The 20793-nt window shown below is 40.9% G+C and overlaps 1 long non-coding RNA gene and 2 pseudogenes across 1 annotated transcript in view; 1 reads left to right on the top strand and 2 right to left on the bottom strand.

Annotated features, from left to right (window-relative positions):
- The window catches only part of LOC128776508 (uncharacterized), a 63846-nt gene that overhangs the window by 1199 nt on the left and 41854 nt on the right, over positions 1–20793 (bottom strand). The window lies entirely within an intron of this gene.
- Positions 15576–17222, bottom strand: LOC128776507 (40S ribosomal protein S24-like; annotated as a pseudogene).
- LOC109277296 (dynein light chain 1, cytoplasmic-like) lies at positions 17258–17579 on the top strand (annotated as a pseudogene).

Below are 20793 nucleotides of genomic sequence, written 5' to 3'. Positions count from 1 at the left end.
TCCCCCTGAGAGACTGAGGTATTAATTCCCCACTTACTTCCTAGGACAGCACTCCGTTAAAGAAAGTTGCTCATCCAAGCTAAACTGCCTCCTCCTGTGAAAAGTTGAACTCCATAACTATTGCAGGAGAATAAAGATCCGGCTCCTTGTCTTCATTTGGGCAACTTTGAGGGGCCATCTTGGTTCCAGCTACCCCCTAAGGGAAAGGAGACGCTATAGGCACCTGCCAGTGCCTCTTTCCTCCTCTTTCCTTGCTTTTTTACTCTTTCACACGGGTTGATCTTAAGTATATATCCTGGTAAAATTCCTACATATGATTCTCCACCTCAGAGCCAACTTCCAAAGGAATCCAACTTAATACAATAATTTATTAGTATTTGGTACAGTAAATCCCCCCCTCTATATGCTCCAATTTCCAGAATTTCTTGACTTTATATATATATATATATATATATATATATATATATATATATTCTTCAAAATAAAATTTTATATTTGTGCTAGTCTTTTCCTATTTCATTTATATCTCTTTTTATCTCATCAATTTCTCCCCCCCCCCCCCCCCCGCTGCTTTTTTGCTGTCATTTGTTCTTTCTTTGTGAATTTTTGCTTCTAAGCTTGCCGGTGGCTCATTCTCAGAGCTGTGATTTTCTTCGAGTCCTCTTGATCCCGTCTCCTTTTACTTTTGATAAACAACATTTGTATACCTCATTTTGGTCTTATGATCTTTACCCATTCTCATGAGAGGAAATCTGCCACGCTGCTTACCAATAGGCAAAATATATAAATTATAAGTGGGGACACCCCATTGTTTGATGGTTTCATCTGCTTTTTGGGTCTCTATGTGGAGGGTGACTGGATGGGTTCCTAAGAGAAATCTTCAGTACACAGGCAACTTCACCCTCTTTCTCTGCCTGGACCTCTATTATTCAGTTGCACTGAAGAAAAGGACTTGTGTGCACTGGAAAGTCTGTTCTGTTTGCCCTCCTGCTGTACCCCCACCCCTGCCCTGCCCCTACATACATACACACGTGAACACAAACTATGCTTATTTCACTCCTGGGAATTGCATTTATATGAATAGAACATGCTACTGTTAGCCCCCACTCCTATGAGGAGCTCATACCTTTCTTTTATTTCCTGCATGCTTGTTTTCTGGGACTCTCATTGAGACATGTTCAAGCAGAGGAGGATGGGAGAATTCATCTTCTATCTTAAGTCAGTGCCCAAAGTGTTGAAGATTCATTAGCATGTTATTGTTACTAGTGCAACCCCTATGTCTCCTCAGTATGGGAGTAAAGAGGGTGGGCTTCCAGACAGGAGTGCTTTGGCTTTTTATTTCCAGAAATCCTGTGTGACCCAAAACAGAATCTAGCAATGTGAGGCTTAGATATGCTTAATTTTTAGTTCAGTTATATCTATCAGATCGCTGGTGGGGATCACCATCACATTCTGTCATTGGCTTGTCTGTTAGCCTTAGCTTTTAAAGATACAAAGCTTTTTTTTTTTCATTTCTCTATAGCTTCACTGTTATTTTAACAGATTTAGAAGAGGCTGAAATAGGTTGCTACACAGATTTCATACTGAATGGGATTCCTGATTTTATTTTTAACGTTTATTTATTTTTGAGACAGAGAGAGACAGAGCATGAACAGGGGAGGGGCAGAGAGAGAGAGAGGGAGACACAGAATCAGAAGCAGGCTCCAGGCTCTGAGCCATCAGCCCAGAGCCCGACGCGGGGCTCGAACTCAGGGACCGTGAGATTGTGACCTGAGCTGAAGTCGGACGCTTAACCGACTGAGCCACCCAGGTGCCCCATCCTGATTTTATTTTTAAAATGTACAGCCTCCCAACCTGATTAGGAAATTGGAACACTCCATTTGGTCATTTGACCAATTTTTTGCACATCTTTTTTCTAGGCACAATAATTGAATGTTTGGGATAGGAAACTGTCTAGGATGTTGCCTGGTGCTCAAATAACTTCCAGCGTACTCAGTGGTCAAGTGGTAACGTAACGAATAACAACAACATGGTGTGATGTGACACAGTTTTGTGTGTAGATGATTCACTAGAATGAGGAGAAGGAAGAGACCGTCGGTGCAGGAGTAGGAATTGGGGATAAAGGAGGAAACTGTTACGGAAGTGATGCAGTTGACATACATTCTCAAAGGATGAGTAGGAGCCAATTGGGTGGACAAAAAAGAAAAATGGAACTCCAGGTGGAGACAACAGTCCACACAAAGGTGTAGACAATGGAAGACCTTATTCGTCATGGTAGGAAATTTATAAACAATGGAAAACCTTTGACGTTGATGTATGTTAAGCACAGGATGACAGGATCATATTTATATTTTACAATTTCCATTTAAAAAAAAAAGTTTCTTAAGGTGCCTGGCTGGCTAAGTCTGGGGAGCATGCAATTCTTGATCTCAGGGTCATGAGTTCAAACACCAGATTGGAATCGAGCTTAAAAATAAATAAATAAAAATTAAAAAAAACAATCGAGGCACCTGGGAGGCTCAGTCGGTTACCTATCCTACCCTTGATCTCAGCTCAGGTCTTGATCTCAGAGTGGTGAGTTCAAGCCCCTAGTTGGGCTCTACGCTGGGCATGGAACTGACTTAAATAATTATAATTAATAATATTACATGTTAGGAATTGTTATAATTTAAATAACTGGTGATCCTCTGGCTGAAGATTGTTTTAAGGAGCTTTACTTAGACTTGGGGAGAGATCTACAGAGCCCCCCACTTATTCAGAGAGAAACTGGAGTAAAATCTGCCTTGGCTTTTATGGTTTTCCTTTTGTGTTCAAGAATTGGGCTCTGTTTTCCACTGTTATCCCTTATATTCCTTTATCTATTAAACCCATTCACCCAATGATAAGTGTTTTTTTTTTTTTTTCTTGTCTTAAAATGTATTGTTTGGACTTCTGTTTCTGGCCATAAGTCATCCAAAATACCCCGGAAAATCCTCCCATTGGAAAACAATTTTAAAGTCTGGATAAACCATTAAAAACTCTTGTTGAATACATGCCAGAAGTGGTAAGAAACCAAGGAAAATCCTCAGAGTGCAAAACGAAGCTAAAGTACAATCCAGAGAGTTAGCTAGGCTGAAGCCAAAGCCTGTCTTGAAGTGCCTTCCAGGCCTTATATACCTAGAACCTGAGTTCAAATGGAAGCTCTATAAATGCTTTAAGTCCTACTATAAATGCAAGGGTTCATACAAGGCAGAGGGCAGGCAGAGAACTTTTAATGGAAGTAGGACCCCTGAGGGACCTTAGAATCCATGAGAAAATAAATGATGGGGGAGAGGGGTGCACCTTACAAAGAAAGATAGGAGTAAACTTGCCTTTCTCAGCTTTTGCTGTGGTAGGGAGTGTCCACCTGAAGATTTATATCCGTCAGTCAGCTCTCCTGTGGTTTGAGGCTCAAATTACCACTGACCTTGATGTGAAGAAAAATTTCTTCAGTAAGAAACACAATTCAAACACATTAAAACGTAAAACTCCTCTTCACTAAAGGACTGCAGTTAGAGAGTAAAAGCACAAACTATAATCTGGGAGAGGATGTAGCAACAGGACAGAAGATTACTTTTGGCACTAGTTTGGCGATAATAATAATAATATTAATATTGTGACAAGACCAAGTGCTGGCAGGAATAGAGAGCAAAAGAGACTGTTGTGGATCTGGGAATTAGTATAATATTGTGGAAAACAATTTAATTTTATTAAATAATGTGAACATACATATATTTTATGACCCAGCAACTATTTTGTTCACAAAACAGAATGTGATTTAACAGTCAAAAAGTGAAATGGACAACTACGTGCAACCACTGGAATGAATTTCACAAACATAATATTGAGTAACACAATCAATCACAGATCATGTATGTATTAGATTAGTCAGGGTTCTCCAGAGAAACAATATATATATATATGAAAACCATGGAATCCAACTTAATACAATAATTTATTAGTATTTGGTAAAGTCAATCCCTCCTCTGTATGCTCCAATTTCCAGAATTTCTTGACTATATATATATATATATATATACATATACATGTATATATATATATATATACATACATATATATATATGTATATATATATATTCTTTAAAATAAAATTTTAGATTTGTGCTAGTCTTTTTATATTTCATTTGTATCTCTTTTTATCAATTTCTTTTTTCCCCTTTTTGCTGTCATTTGTTCTTTCCTTGTGAATTTTTGCTTCTAAGGTCGCTGGTGGCTCATTCTCAGAGCTGTAGAGAGAAAGAGAGAGAGAGAGAGGGAGGGAGGGCGAGAGATTCATTGTAGGGAATTGGCTCACATGATTATGGAGGCTGGGAAGTCCCAGGTTCTGCTCTCTGCAAGCTGGAGACCCAGGAGAGCTCTTGATACATTTCCACTCTGACTGCAAAAGGCCTAAGAACCAGGCAGCTTATGGTACAAATTCCAGTCCTGGGGCAGGAGAAGACTAATGTCCCCATTCACACAGGTAGGCTAGAAAGGAAAAGGGGCAAATTCTTCCTTCTTCAACCTTGCTGTTCAGTTCAGGTCCCGGGAGGATTGGATGATGCCCCTAGGGACAGCAATCTGCCGTGATTCAGATGCTAATCTCAGCTGGAAACACCCTCACAGACAGACCCAGAAACAATGCGTTATCTGGCACCCCTTAGTATAGTCAAGTTAACACAAAATTAACCATCACAATGTACAGAATGATTTTTACGTAAAACCATATACCACTTATTTAAAATTTTAAAAGAAAATGTTAGGTATGAATAATATGTCTGTAAAACTATGAAGAAAAGCAAGCGAGAGATTATTGTAAAAGTCAACACAGGAGCTGCCTCTCTAGGCGGGAAGGGCATGCCATCAGGAAGGGCCATCTGAGAAGTTCCCAAGGTCCTAGGACCGTAGTACCAGGACATTAGTTTGATTTGCTTTGTTCTTCATCTCAACATGGATTTTATAATCAGCAATGGTCTCCATAATAAAACAAATGAAAACATGTAGTAAGTTCTGTTTTTCATTCTCTCCTGCCTGTCTCAGGATTCACTACTCCCCTCTGCTCCGGTCTTCCAAGTCCTTACTCTTCAGAATGGCAGGTGCTTGGATTTTGCGTTGGTCAGGTTAGGCTAGCTGGAAGCCACCACCAGACCCCAACGTGTCAGGGGTTTAGCACAAGGCAATTTATTACTTTCTCACAGTTGTTCAGGTCTGTGGGTCATCTCGACGGACAGCCATTCGGGCACTCGCGCTGATGGACACTTTCATCCTTACACTCGATCTCTCTGGACAACACCGTCATTGTCTGGTCCAAAGGCAGAAGTGGAGAAGCATGTGCCAGAGTGTTTCCTGATCTGGAAGGGAGCCACGTTACCTTTGCTCACACTCCATTGGAGAGAACTTTGTCACATGACCATCCAGGGAGCTTAAGATGTGCCCAAAAAAGAAAAGACTGGATTTTGCTGCCAAAATACCTCACCCTGGACCTAAAGCAAACAAACGCTTGTATGTTGACTTGATGTCCCTTTTAATCTCCTTTAAATACCCTCTCTTTTTCTCTGTCAGAGCAGATACTTCATCGCCTCAGAAATAAATTGCTGCTGAACAGAAGAAATGATATGGAATTTCTAAAACTGTGAATCCTGATAAGTGTGGCTCTTGGTGAATGATTGTTACCTACCTATGTACCCACATCGATGCTCTTTTTTCCGTTTCACCTTCACATCAAGGACATGGCCACTGGGATCGCAACTTTATGGATGAGGGATTTCTATTAGACCCATCACCTCAGGCAGGCTCTGGGCATTGCCCCAGTCCCTTTACCCATGTGTTCATGAAAACCAAATCTCAATGTCATCTTGTTGAGCACAGTTGGAGCCAAAGTCGCCTTGGTCCCCTATGTGCTTCTCTAGGTAGCCATCTTCACTTAAATTTTGGCCTGAAGCTCCTGTCCTGCTAGAGTATCAATGCTATGAGATTTTTCCCGCTCTTCTAACCAGGATTTTTCAGTCTGGACAACTTGGCCACCATCTGACTGGCAAGGAGAGTCTTCCTTTCTATCCTGAGTGGCCAGTGCCCAGCCCTGAGTTTGCAGAGTGGGGATGGCATAGCATCCCATTGTTGCTCAGCTGGAAGCACCATTGCAGCTGCTTTCCTGGGCGCAAGGACCTCGTTCTGAGCAGTGAGTGCCTCTGAGAGTGCTGGGCGCATGGTAGAGCTCATGAAAGTTTCTTTGGATAAATGTCTACCCAGCAGAACATACTATGGTAGACATAGCTGTGATAGTTTTCCCTTAATGTATGGATTTAGAAACGATAAAAAGGATAATCTATGGAATACTATTGGTAAATGATGTCTTCCCCTTGCTCTAATGGCTTCCTTTTCCTCATATAACTCTAAGAGCTTCTAATTTTCTCCCATTAGTTGAAAACTCAAGTAACCGATTCAGAGAAACAAATGAACACGTATTACCACTTTGTGTGACTGTGCGTCCCATCTAAATCAGTAGAAGGCAGTGAAAACCCTATACATTTTTTCTCAACTTCTTTCCTTCTTCAGAACAATTTCTAATCCAATCGTTTCAGTAAATCCTTCTTATATTTGCTCCTTTTCCAAAGAGATTCTTGGCACTTCATTTGCTTACCATTGCCAAAGCTACAGCTGTGGTTCGCATACCAAGGGTCCTGTGACTCAAGTGACATCTCCCCCTCCACTTTGTGTGCCCCCCGCAAGAATGATTTTGATGGCACAACACAAAATAAAACAACTCCTCAAAAAATTTTAGTGGTTTTGGGGTCTCTGGGTGGCTCGGTTGGTTGAGCGTCCAACTTTGGCTCAGGTCATGATCTCGTGGTTTGTGAGTTTGAGCCCCACATCAGGCTCTATGCTGACAGCTCAGAGCCTGGAGCCTGCTTGGGATTCTGTCTCCCTCTCTCTCTCTCTCTGCCCCTCCCTGCTTGGGCTCTGTCTCTCTCTCCGATTCTCTCCCTCTCTCAAAAATAAATAAATGTTGAAAAAAATTTTAAAGAGATTTTAGTGGGTTTTATCATCACTCACATTTATTCCTGCAGAATTTATTAATAGTAACAGAATTTCTGAGCATCTACTATGTCTCAGTTAAAGTGCTAAATACTTTAAATGCATAATTGCATTTAATTCTCCCAACAAACTATGATGTGGTTGTCTATATATTGCCATTTTACAGGAGAGATAAACAAGGCTTAGTTTGGCTCTAATTTGCCCAAGTGTCTTATGTCTTATGTCTCTGATGGTGTCTTCGTTAGCTTGGACTGACATAGCAAAATACTGGGGTATTTTAGACTAGGGTAGCTTAAGACAACAGGAATTTCTTCCTCACAGTTCTGAAGAATGGAAGTCCAAGATCAAGGTGACCACCAATCACTCTGGTGAGAGCCCTCTTCTTGGCTTGTAGATGGCCTCCTCCTCAAGGTGTAGCATCCGTCTTACATGGCCTTTCCTCGGTGGAAAGGCACCTCGGAGAGAAGGCAAACTCTCTGGTATGTCTTCTTTTAGGGCACTAATCTCACTATGAGGGCCCCACTCCCATGACCTCATCTAACCCTAATTACCTCCCAAAGGTCCCATCTTCAAATACCATCACACTGGGGATAAAGGCTTCAACATATGCATTTGGTAGAGACACAAGCAGATGGTGAGAGACAGAATGGTCTTCAGTTATACTGGCCTTCTATTTCTCAAATGCATTCACCTCATCCTGTCACAAAATTGTGTGTGACCCCTGCTTGGAACACTCTGCCTACATCTTTCCATCATTTGGGTTCAGTTCCAATACCACCCCCTCCAAATTCATTTATCACCCCTAGTGTAAACTACATCCCTCCACCCCTCAGTTACTCCACAAGTTCTCCTATTTTAATTTCTTTAGGGTGTGTGCCACTTTTCTTTTTTTTTAATGTTTATTTATTGTGAGAGAGAGTGTGTGTGAGAGAGAGAGTGAGAGTGAGCAGGGGAAGGGCAGAGGGAAGGGGGGGGACAGAGGATCTGAAGCAGGCTCTGCACTGTCAGTGTGGAGCCTGACGTGGGGCTCGAACTCACAAACTGTGAGATCATGGCCTGAGCCAAAGTCAGAGAGACTCAATCGACTGAGCCACCCAGGTGCCTCCATGTGTCGCTTTCAACAGTATCTGGTTAATATGTTGATTGCCCTGCACGCTGTCTGTCTCCTTTCTAGAATGTAAGCTTCACGAGAGCAGGAAGTAGATCTCTCTTGCGTGCATTTGTATCTCTACAAACTTCAAGGATGCCTGCCACATGATATATGGATTACGTGTGAGTTGGTGTCTACCCCAAGGTCACTCCTCTTCAGCCCCAAGCTCTTCTGATGGATGCAGTGCCTTGCTTGAAGCTGAAAGGCACATGGGTGTCAGAGGGGCACATGCAAAGCCACCACAGCACATGTCACCTGGTATATGGTACTGACACCTGAAGTTCTCCACAGGACAAATCAAGAGCAAGTACGGGTCATGTAACTCAGGAAATACAAACACTTCTCTCTGGACCCTAGAGGTACCTAGGTACCTCACCTAGAGGTACATTAACTCCTTCCTTTAATTCCTGCTATAGACTGAATATTGTATTCCCCCGGCCCCCCAGACCATGTGTTGAAGCCTTAATCATCATATGATTGTATTTGGAGAGAGGACTTTGGAAGGTAATTAGATTTCCATGAAGTCAAGAGGGCAGCGCCCCCATAACGGGATTAGTGTTTCTCTATGAAGAGGAATAGATGAGAACCTGATCTTTCCCCACCATGTGAGGACACAGCAAGTAGGCGGCCATCTGCAAACCGAGAAGAGGGCCCTCACCAGAACCTGAGCATGCTGTCACCCTGATCTCACACATACCAACCTCCAGACCTGAGAAGTGAGCGTTTGTTGAGTAAGCCACTCAGTCTGTAGTACTGTGTTATAGCAGCATGAACAGACCAAGAAAATCCCCAGATCACTCCATCTTATGGCAGGCACCTGTGGAGTCTCAGGAATCTTCCTTCCCACTAGCAACTGTTAACAACTTGCCACTCACCCGGGCATCAACCAGCTGGTATCATCTCTGTGGCTCCCTCCCTGTTAACACGATTCATCCCTCGTGGCCCCAGCGTTGTCTTCCTTGAGGATGTGCCCGAGCTGGGTGTCTTCTTGCGTTGAGGTTGAGTCACTGCTCCTTCACTCCAACTTCCAGCTTTGACACCTACGGAGGCTGCCTGGCCAGCACCACCATCCCCGTCCAGTGGGCACCAGCAGATCGGCACAGCCTCAAGCTGTGGACGGTTTCACAGTTGACACAGTGCAGATGATCCCTCCCCTCCCCCTCCCAGGCCCAGTACGTCCACTCTCTTCTGTGCCCATCTGGCACCAGGAGGAATCTGAAGGAGGCTGGTGTTCAGAACCCCTGTTCTGACATGGAACGCATTCTTCCTTTTACCATGAAGAGGTAAGACAGGTCAGAGACATAAAACCCACCATACCCAAGGGGCTGGTGTTTCTCATTGTGTGACAGGTTTCAGAATCAAAATGAAGGATGTTCAGAAATGAACTTGGGACTGCATCCTTCACTGAGACCATCAAAAATCAGTCAGGGTACCAGAAAAGTCAAAATTCTACTCTTGAGTTTATTTGAGTGTCTAATTTACACTAGGCTGAAAATTGCATAGGAATGTGAACTTTGTTTAACTTACACATCAGGGAAATGCCTTTCACAGCAGATGTGCCTGTTCCCTACCCTTACGCAGTCCTGAAGACAACTCTTGGTGATGTAATCACCAGAGAGTCTCCAGATCTGATCCACAAATAACTAGCTCATGCGCAAGATAAGAACTGGTTGCAACTCATTAATTCAGTTACTTAAGGGACATTCACCAAGCAATTAATATATTGCAGACACTGAGTTAGATGCTGGTACTACCAAAAGGAACAGAGGAGTGTTGTTTCTGAAGGGCGAGATTCACACGAACATTGAGGCAGAGCCTTCATGGTGTGCGTGAGAGTGGCCAGGAGCTCAAATTTTAGACTGTGTCCATTTTTTTCTTGAGCAAACATTTATGAAGAGCCCCTGTGTGCCAGCATTGTACTAGATGACGGTGCAAGAATGCGAAGCAAGGCAGACCCCGTCCCTGACTCTATGACTATCAGAGGATTCAGAAGACACAATAAGCAATTACAATAATGTGCTATGATAGGGAAGCTCGGCACCATGGAAACGTGTAGCAGGGACATCCTGGTCTGGGAGGGGGTGGGTCAGGGATGTAATTCACGAATCTGGAGACTGACACATACAGCTATCAGTGACAGGCAGAGGGCAACATCCACAGACTTCAGCTGGAGGGGGAACAAAATCCATTTTCTTTTATATCACCGTTTTATTCACACATCAGCATCCCCTCATTTCTATCTACTTATTCCTGAAAGCAGTCCTTTTATAAGCTCTACACATGGTGATTAAACAAAGGGGATTCTAGAAGGGCGGACAAAGCATTAGAGATGGTTTCATTTTATATAAATGCCAAATTTTCTGCCTCAGTAAGGTTGCAGCTGTGACAAGAATTAGGCTGCTTGCTAGGTCATATATTTTCTAAAGTACCATGCAAAGAAAATATTAATACATCAGGGAAAGCGAAACAAATAGACTCAATTATTTTAAAACCTTGAGAGTAGACAATTTTTATAATAGAATGAATAATGCAGCATGTTGAATAAACAAAGAAAATTATATCGTTCATATGAAGTGAAGAAGGATTCTCTACTTAAATCTGAGCGTACGAAGAATGGATCTTAAATGTAGTCTCTTGTTCTGCACAGGATTCGGAATGGAAGTTGGATTGATCGGTATTTAATTAGCCAAACATCATTTTCTATATAATAATCTTCTATGCATTTGTGGCAACTTAGAAATTAGAATTCTATGAATCACAATTTTTTTTTCATTAACTACAAATAGTCTCTGCATGTGGGGTGTATGAACTAGAAGACTGTTCCCAGACGTATGGCCAAAGTGTGAATTTTAACCAATGATATAATGATCTGATTCACAGCAGAATTAATCAGCACAGGCTGAATAACGTTTAGTCATAAACTAGATGCAGATCAGTAATTAACGCCAGGTTGGTAATTAGCTATGCTTCCTGGTTGCAAACAGCACCTCTCCATGCAGCACGAAATAACTCCTTTTGTATTCTGCTCTGTTTTCTTTCATCCTGTGTTTGGACTTTAGTCACAGAGGGATTGATGTTTACCGCAAAGAGCCTGGAGTCAGAAGATCTATATTCGGGTCTCCAGGCTGCTGGAAGTTAACTGTTTGACCTTAACAAAAATAAGTCCTACACTTCTCTTCAGCTTGCATATCTGCAAGATGAAGGTACTTCATAAAGCTGAGTTGTGAAAAGAGTAAAAGATCACGAATATAAAAGCGTGCTGAAAACAATGCTAACAGGCAAATGTAAAATATTCAAATGGTCTATGCATAAATGCATAAATACATAAATACAATTACATATCACGATGATAATTAATGTTAACCAAATTATCGCTTAAGGGATATCAAAAAGAGCCTGTCAATATAATTTTCATTTCTAAACCAACAAAAGCCAGTAAGATGGTCTCTGTGCGTTTTTATGTTTTAAGTGATGAGACCCTTGCTAGGTATTACAGTCACATATAACAGAATGATATATGCCATATATGTATATGGTTTTTTGAAATTCAGAACCACGCAAAGGAGGCGATGATCACTAATTTATCTGGCTGTCTAGCACATTTTGCATCACTTCTCTAAATAAAAAATCAATAAAGAAGGCTGATAAATGGGCTCCTCTCAGGAGGGCTAAAGACAGAGACAGATAAAGATGCTTTGTTTCTGAAACCTCTAGCCTGGAATAAATTACCCAGTCATGAGCCAAAGTCATCTGCAATTAATTCCAGTTATAAATTTCAGTTGAGAGACGTGTGGAGCGCCTGATATAGCATCATGTCATTGGTTTGCATATTTTTACCAAGTGTATGTGATTTTAATAGTGACGATCTTTAGTCTTAAACCCTGTGCAACTTCTGTAAGTTGTTTTAAACATGCAGTCTCGAGAAGACAGACATATGTTTGCATTAATATTTAGCTTATTTTTTCTTGTGTTCATCAGTAGGAAAACTTCATATAGCATCACTATAGAGAAAAATCACTTTTTCTCTATTTAATTCTCAGGTTTGCTTCTCAAACAAGTACTAGTCATAAATGTGTCTAAACTTATGGAGGATTAATCACATTAAAATGATACATATATCTACACCATGCTCATTTTTCATACTGTTTAGTGTGATAATCCACAGAAACCAACGTATTGCATTTGTGAAATCTTTTCAGAAGTCATTTTCTAGTTTTTAGCAAAAATATTATGATAGAACTTCCAGCCTGACAAGATGACACAGGCTTGTTTCTCCCCATTTCTTCTTCCCAAGCATAACTGTCAACTCTGGAAATAATGCAAAAATGATAATAATAATAATAATAATAATAATGAAAATAAACAAGAAGTCTGAATGGTGGTAAGCAGAAGGCAAGCTGATTTGGAACCTTAGGACTGGAGGAACACTTCAGTGCAAGGGTATCTTGTGTCTTCTCGTAACCAACAGAGTAAGGTCATTGAGACCCAGCATTTCCTGACCCTCAACCTGGCAACAAAATACGGCCCAGGTAAATTCATTCCTTCCCTGGATCGAATGGGAGATGCTCCGACAACATTAGTGAGCCTGACACCACTAGCAAGGCAAAATAATTAGGAGCCTCATCAACGAAAAAAGACAAGGGCGTGTACTCTCCCCCAGCAGCCTCCATACGCCTGCACTGTTGAGATTCACTGAGGCAGGGGGCCAGAACTGGCAAGAGGGACCAACTTACCACAACAGACTTAGTCTGGGAAGCCTCCTTTATCCCCTGGGCACCACAAACCTAATGCTAATACTCCTGATATCCCTTCTCCTACTGGGAGCCACCAGGGTCAACATGTGGAACCAGTGGGAGGGACTCAGCCATAACAAATGGCCAATCCCACTCTCCGAAGGGCACCAAGGTGGATGCTTGGACCCAGCTATAGGGATGTAGCAACATAAGCAGCAACCTGAAAAGACTTTTTGATAGGCAGGTGCAAGAATCCTCTTCCGTGCTCAGGGACACCAGAGAAGACAGAAAGCACCAGTTGGGGGATCTCTACGTAGTGCTCCTTCAGAATCCCAGCCTGGAAAAATCCTTTCTGTCCCCATAGGCAGCACAAGCAGAGAGCTGAGGAAGCCTCAGAAGACTCAAATGAGCCAAAGTAATGCTTCAAATGCACAGCCATTGGAACCACAGCCCACAAAAGCAGCCCAAGGTTTGACTGTTAAACCTAAACAGGGAGACTTCCTACTAAAATAAAAGATATAGGGGAGCCTGGGTGGCTCAGTTGGTTAAGCAACCGACTGCCGCTCAGGTCACAATCTCGCAATTTGTGAGTTTGAGCCCTGCGTCAGGCTCTGTGCTGACAGCTCAGAGCCTGGAGCCTGCTTCGGATTCTGTGTCTCCCCCTCTCTCTACCCCTCCCCTGCTCATGCTCTGTGTCTCTCTGTCTCTCAATAATAAGTAAACGTTAAAAATTGTTTTTTTTAAAAGATACAGCAGGACCCACACTCCTAATGTATTAGACAAAATGTCCAGGATACAATAGAAAATGATCTTTTGTGTCAAGAGTCAAGAAAAACACCTTGAATGAGAAAAGACAACCCATTGACTCCAAAATGGGGATGAATTAGATGTCGGAATTCTCTGACATTACCACCAAGGATTTTAAAGCTTACAGAATAAAAATGCTTCAACATTTAAATGCTTCAATTTTAAAATGCTTTTAAAATTTGTTGAGACAAATGGGAAAATAGAAAAGCTCAGCAAAGAAATCAAATATTAAAATAACCAAATACAAATTATAGAATAAAAAAATACAAGAGGCAGAAAAGCTCAAAACTCACTAGATGAGCTCAGTCATAGAATGGAGAAGACAGAAGATAAAATAAGTGAACTTGAGGACAGATCAATAGAATTCCCCTTACCTGAACAACATGGAAGACATACACTAAAGAAAAATAAATTCAACAGACCCTCAAAGACCAGTGGGACAATAATAAATAATCCAGCATGGGTATAGTCAAGAATCCTAAGGAAAGGGTGAAAGAGAGTGAGACTAAAAGAGTATTTGAAAAAGTAATGGCTAAAAACTTCCCAAACTTGGTGAAAGATATAAACCTATAGATCCAAGAATCCAAGCAAACAAACTCCAAATGCCATCTGTATTTGGATATCCATATCCAAATTAAACGTTTAGAAATAAAGGACAAAGAAAAATCTGAAAGCAGACAGAGAGGAAATGAATTGGGGAACACCATTCAAATAACAGATTTCTTATCTGAAATCACAGAGTCCAGTAGGAAGTAGTGCAATATCTTGGAAATGCTGGGGGAAAAAGAACTGTCGGCTACGAATTCTACATTTCACGAAACTATCCTTCAAGTACGAAAGGGAAATAAAGACATTCTCATATAATGGAATAGCAAACCTATCCTAAGAGAATGGCTAAAAGACATTTTAACAGACACAAAGGAAAGAATAAAAGAATCCTGAAGCATCAAGAAGGAAGAAGAAAAACAGCAGAAATATGGGTGTATACAACAGATTGTCCTTTTCCTCTTGAGTTGTATAAATCACATTTGATTTATAGCATCATAGGATACTCAAGACAATGATATTTTAAAATGAAGAAGGGAAATGAAAAGAAAGCTTCTATAGTTCATTCAAAGTGGTAAAATATTGGTATAATATACACATATATATTGTAGTACCCAAAGTAACAACAATGAAAACTAAAGAGAGAGATATTATATATAATTATTCCCCATTTCTTGTCCTACATGTAAGGATCTTAGAACTCATCACTCCATCCTAACAAGAGAAAAGCTGAATAGCAAGGTAAATTATCAGGGGTACAGAATGGCATTACATGTTTATAAAGTTCAATTCTCCAAGAAAACATAATCCTTAATGTGTGTGCACCAAACAACAGAGTGTCAAAATCTATAAGGCAATAACTGGGAACCGCGAGGAGAAACAGGTGAATTCATTATCACAATTGGAAACTATAACATCCCTCTATCAGAAATGGACAGATCCATCGGGCAAAAAATCAATTAAGGAAATCGTTGAACTCATCAGCCCCGCCAATCAACTGTACGTAATTGAGAGCTATAAACTATTCCATCCCAAACAACAGAATCCACATCCTTCTCAGGCTCACGTGGAGCATTCACCAGGATAGATCACATTCTAGGCCACAAAACACAACTTACCAATTTAAAAGAAAAACGATTATGCAATGTCTGCTCTGAGACCACAAAGGAAGTAAACTAGAAATCAATAACAGAAAAATAACTAGAAATTTTCCAAATATGTGAAGATTAAACAATACATTTTTCCAAATCACTAGGCACCTAAGAGTTCTTAGTTTATTAATCCTCTCATGAAAAATCTGCACAGCCATCACAGATAAAGTCACTACAGAATCTTCACTCCTATTGTCCAATCTCCAGCTCACTTTTTGTCAGCACCACCACTGGCTTTTGCAGTTCCCCTGGCTTTCTCCATTCTGTTCTTGAGTTCCTTTTGCTGAATTCTTGAGACCTTTTTCTTCTCATTCAGGCCATGTCTTGCAAGTCTACGTTTGGGATCATTTTTATTTGCATAATCCAAAGAATCATAAATCATGCCAAAGCCAGTTGTCTTCCTACCATCAAAATGGATTCGGAGTCCAAATACAACAATGGCATCTGGTGTGGCCTTGTGCACTTTGGCTAGTTTTCCCCCAAATTTCTGTCTTAGGTACTGTTGCCTTTCCAGGGTGAAGAACATCAATGACCATTCGTTTCCACTGAAGTAGTTGGTTGGTCATAAACTTCCTGGTCCGGATAGTTACTGTGTCATTCGTTATGGTGGCCGAGCCAATAACACGCATTTAAATGTGTTATTTAAAGAATAACACATTTCTCTCAAGAGACATTTAAAAATATCTTGAACTACACTAACATAAAATAAAACAAAATTTGTGGGAGGCAGAGAAGCAGTGTTTTGAGGGAAATTTATAGCACCGAAAGGATGTGTTAGAAAACAACAAAAACCTAACATTAAAAAGCTAAGTTTCTACCTTAGGAAACTAGAAATAGAAGAGCAAATTAAGTCCAAAGTAAACAAACAAACAAAAATGGAATTGGAGCAGAGATTAATGAAATGTAAAACAGGAACTCAATAACGAAAATTATTGAAACCCAAAGCCAATTCTTGGAAAAGATCAATAAAATTGATAAACCTCTAGGCAGGTTGACTAAGAAAAAGAGAGAGAACACACTACTAATTACTAATCTCAGAAATGAAAGACAGGATATCACTACACCTCCCACGAAAATGGAAATAATAATAAAGAAATACCACGAATAACTCTATGTCCACAAACTTGATAACATAGATGAAATGGACCAATTCTTTGAAAGACACAGTCTGTCACAACTCACACAAGAAGAAAGAGACAATCTGAATAGCTCCTATCTAGTAAATAAATCTAATCAATAATTACTAATCTTCCAAAACATAAAGTACCAGGACCAGTTGTGTTCACTGGTGAGATCTACCAAACATTTAAAGAAAAAATTATGCCAAATTCTTTGTAATCTCTTTCAGAGACAGAAACGGAGGAAATACTTCCTAACTCATTCTATGAATCCAGCATTACCCCAATAGCAAGACCAAAGACACTGCAAAAAAATAGAAAACTATTAACCCATATTTCTCATGAACATGTGTAAAAATATCCTCAACAAAATATTTGCAAATAGAATGCAACAATGTAGAAAAAAGTATACACGTGACCAAGTGGTAATTATTCCAGGTATGCAAGACTGCCCAAACACTCAAAAATCAACTAACATAGTCCTTCCTATCAATCAGCTAAAGAAGAAAAATTATACGATCCTATAAATAGATGGCAGGAAAAGCATTTGACAAAATTCAACACACATTCATGGTGAAAACTCTCATTAAACTAGGAATAAGAGGAGTTCCTCAACTTAATAAAGATTATATACAAAGACCCAAGTAAGGGCAGCTCCTGCTAGGTCTGAGTGTTTCTATTGGCTGCTCCACGGTAACCATGTGCAACCAAAAGGCTCAGATGAAATGATCAAAAATGCCAACATTTGGAGGAGATGTAACAGGATTCAGTGGAGTGTGCTACTCAGGTCTTGGAGAAATAGAACATAGAGAAGGACTTTGTGGCCCATATTAAAAGAGTTTGACAAGAAGTACAACCCCACCTGGGACCACATCGCGGTGAGAAACGTTGATAGTCATGTGACACATGAAACCAAACACTTCATCTACTACCAGGGCCAAGTGGCCATTCTTCTGTTTAAATCTGGTTAAGAGCCTGAACTGTGTCACACACCCAGTGATCCATCCCAAAACAAAGACTGCAGCCTTGCAGTATTTGGAATTTCCAAATACTGAAATCTTCAGTTTTGCCTAAGGGGACACCTTGATCTTCAAACCTTTATTGTGTTGTTTTGGATAGGGCATTTTCCGTGCAAATTTTTTTTTATTATAAAACAATTAGCAAAACAGCTTACATTTGTATTTATTTTCTTTCTTTTAAAATTTTTCAACATTTATTTATTTTTGAAAGAGAGAGAGCATGAGCAGGGGAGGGGCAGAGAGAGAGGGAGACACAGAATTCGAAGCAGGCTGCAGGCTCTGACCTGTCAGCACAGAGCTGGACATGGGGCTCAAACCCACAAACCCTGAGATCATGACCGGAGTTGAAGTTGGTTGCTTAACCAACTGAGCCACCCAGGCACCTCTTTTTGTATTTATTTTCTATTCCAAACAACTCTCCCCATGTTTTTCTCTTCAAAATCCATTCCTTTCAAAAAACAAAACAAAACAACAAAACAAATCTGTTGGAGAAAAAAATATATATACAAAACCCTAAAGCTAACATCATAGTGGTGAGAAACTTGACATTTTTACTAACATTATGCATAGCACAAGGGTTTCCACTCTTAACACTCTTTTTCAATATTGTACTGAGTCCTTATTAATGCAATAAGTAAAAAAAAAATACTAAAATAAATATCATGAAGAAATACATATAATTATCTTTTTTCACAGATGACATGATTGTCTATGTAGAAAGCCCAGAAGAATCAATAAAAAATTCCTAGAATAAGAGATTGTAGCAAGTTTACAGAATATAAGATTAATGTACAAAAGTCAATTGCCTTTTTTCCTAGATACCAGCAACGAACAAGTGGAATTTAAAATTAAAAACACATTACCATTTACATTAGCCCCTCCAAAATAAAATACTTAAGTATAAAACTAACAAAATATGGACAAGTAGTATATGAGGAAAACTACAAAACTCTGTGAAATCAGGGAACTAAATAAATGGAGAGATGTTCCATATTTGTGTACAGGAAGACCCATTATCAAGATATTAGTTCTTTATAACTTGATTTGTAGATTCAATGCAATCCCAGTCAAAATCTCAGCAGTTGTTTTATGGATGTTGACAAACCGATTCTATTTTTTTTTCATTTTTTTTAATGTTTATTTATTTTTGAGACAGAGAGAGACAGAGCATGAATGGGGGAGGGTCAGAGAGAGGGAGACACAGAATCTGAAACAGGCTCAAGGCTCTGAGCTGGCAGCACAGAGCCCGATGTGGGGCTCAAACTCATGGACCGCGAGATCATGACCTGAGCCGAAGTCGGATGCTTAACCGACTGAGCCACCCAGGCGCCCCAACAAACCGATTCTAAAGTTTATATAGAGAGGTGAAAGATTCAAGATGGCCAAAACATACTGAAGGAGAACAAAGCTGGAGGACCGATACTACCCAATCTCAAGATTTACTATAAAGCTAGGATAATCAAGACAGTGTGGCATCAGAAAAATAAGAGACAAATAGATCAACAGAACAGAATAAAAGGCCCAGAAATAGACCCACAAAAATAGAGTCAACTGGTCTTTAACAAAGGAGGAAATTCAATACAATGAAGCAAAGATAGTCTCTTTAACAAGTGGTGCTAGAACAACTGAACGTCCACATGTAAAAAAAAGGAATCTGGATACAGATCTGTTTAATGTGATTTCTATCAAAGTCCCAGCAAGGCTTTGTGTGACTATTGACAAGCTTCTTCCAAAATTTATATAGAGGGAGGAGCAGCCAAGATGGTGGAACAACATGGAAGTTTTTTTGTGTGTCTCGCGTCCATGAAATACAGCCGGACCAACACTAAACCATCCTACACACCTAGAAAACTAATTAGAGGATTAACACAACAATCTGCACAACCTGAACCATAGAATTCAGCAGGTACATGGCACGGAGAAGTGAACTTGGGGAGTGAGAAGGTGCAGGAAGGGAGGTCCTTTTGTGAGTAGAGAGAGGACGGAAACTGGGGGTGGGGTGGGAGAATACGGGAAAAGCACCCCTCCCCAAAAGCAGCTGGAGAGAAAGTGGAAAATTGGAAACAGCCGCAGGGACTAAACTAAAAAGGGAGAAAGGAGAAAGGAGAGGGTTTAAATTCCATTAAGACTATAAACAAGGGGGGAGCAAAGGCTGCAACTTCGCAGCTCGATACCTGGTGGTGCTCTGGTGGGAAGGGTGAATCCCCAGGAACAGAGTGGGGTCCGGGAAGTTCTCAGGCCACATGAGGAAAAGCAGTTCCACTGCTGGAAGGACATTTGGTAGAGACTGTTGAAGCCACCTGGTCCCAGCAGACCCCAGAAAACGGCCACATGCACTGGTGCTGGAACAAGGTCGTTAAGGGGGAAGCCTTGTGACAGATGTGCGTTGTGATTTTCCATAATCCCTGAAACGTTGCTGCTACGCTATCTTGAGAACTTTTTCTGGGGCAGGCTGGCACCTGGCCGCAGTCTCGGGGCACCGGCAGCAGCAGGGTCCAGCGGGCGTTCCTGGGTGCAGCTGACATTCAGCCATTGCTCATTCGGCCATTGCTTGGTGAGACCCTCCTGCAGAGGGGTAGAGCAGGTGAAAGCTGCAGTCCTTTGGAAGTAAGGGGCCAGGAAAAACAGCCACATCTGAGAGAGGTACTGCCTGGGGTCTGGTCACGAGAGTGAAAAAGTGGGGAGTGGAGGAGAGCTGAAGACAGGGGACGGGTGTGTAATTGCTGATCTGCAAGAACAGACTGGGTAGCTGGGTGGCGCCATTTTCACCACTCCCGCGCATGGGCATATGCACCTATGAGCCCCGCGATAATCCACCTCAGTAGGCTAGCAGCGCCGTCTAGTGGAGAGCAGAGCTGTTACACTGAGTCCCGCCCAACTGGGCCAACTTTGCTCTTCAAGAACACAAGTCTCACAACAACTGTGTTATAGTTTATGGACTATAAAGTGCTACATAGACTGACTTTTAGGGGAAAACGAAGCAATTTCAGTTCTACTTCAATCTGTTAGCAGGTTCATCTATTCAATTTTCTTTCTTTCTTTGTCTCTTTTACACTTATTTTCTTTTTCTTGAATACAGAAAGAGAAAAAAAATGATGTTTATTTTCAATTTGTATTAAAAATATTTTTCTTTCGGGGCGCCTGGGTGGCGCAGTCGGTTAAGCGTCCGACTTCAGCCCAGGTCACGATCTCGCGGTCCGTGAGTTCGAGCCCCGC

The sequence above is a fragment of the Panthera pardus genome, unplaced genomic scaffold, assembly GCF_024362965.1.
Source record: "Panthera pardus isolate Hobbes unplaced genomic scaffold, ASM2436296v1 HiC_scaffold_13, whole genome shotgun sequence".
Lineage (NCBI taxonomy): Eukaryota > Metazoa > Chordata > Mammalia > Carnivora > Felidae > Panthera > Panthera pardus.
Note: the sequence above shows the minus strand (reverse complement) of the source record. Positions and strands in the feature narration are given on the sequence as shown.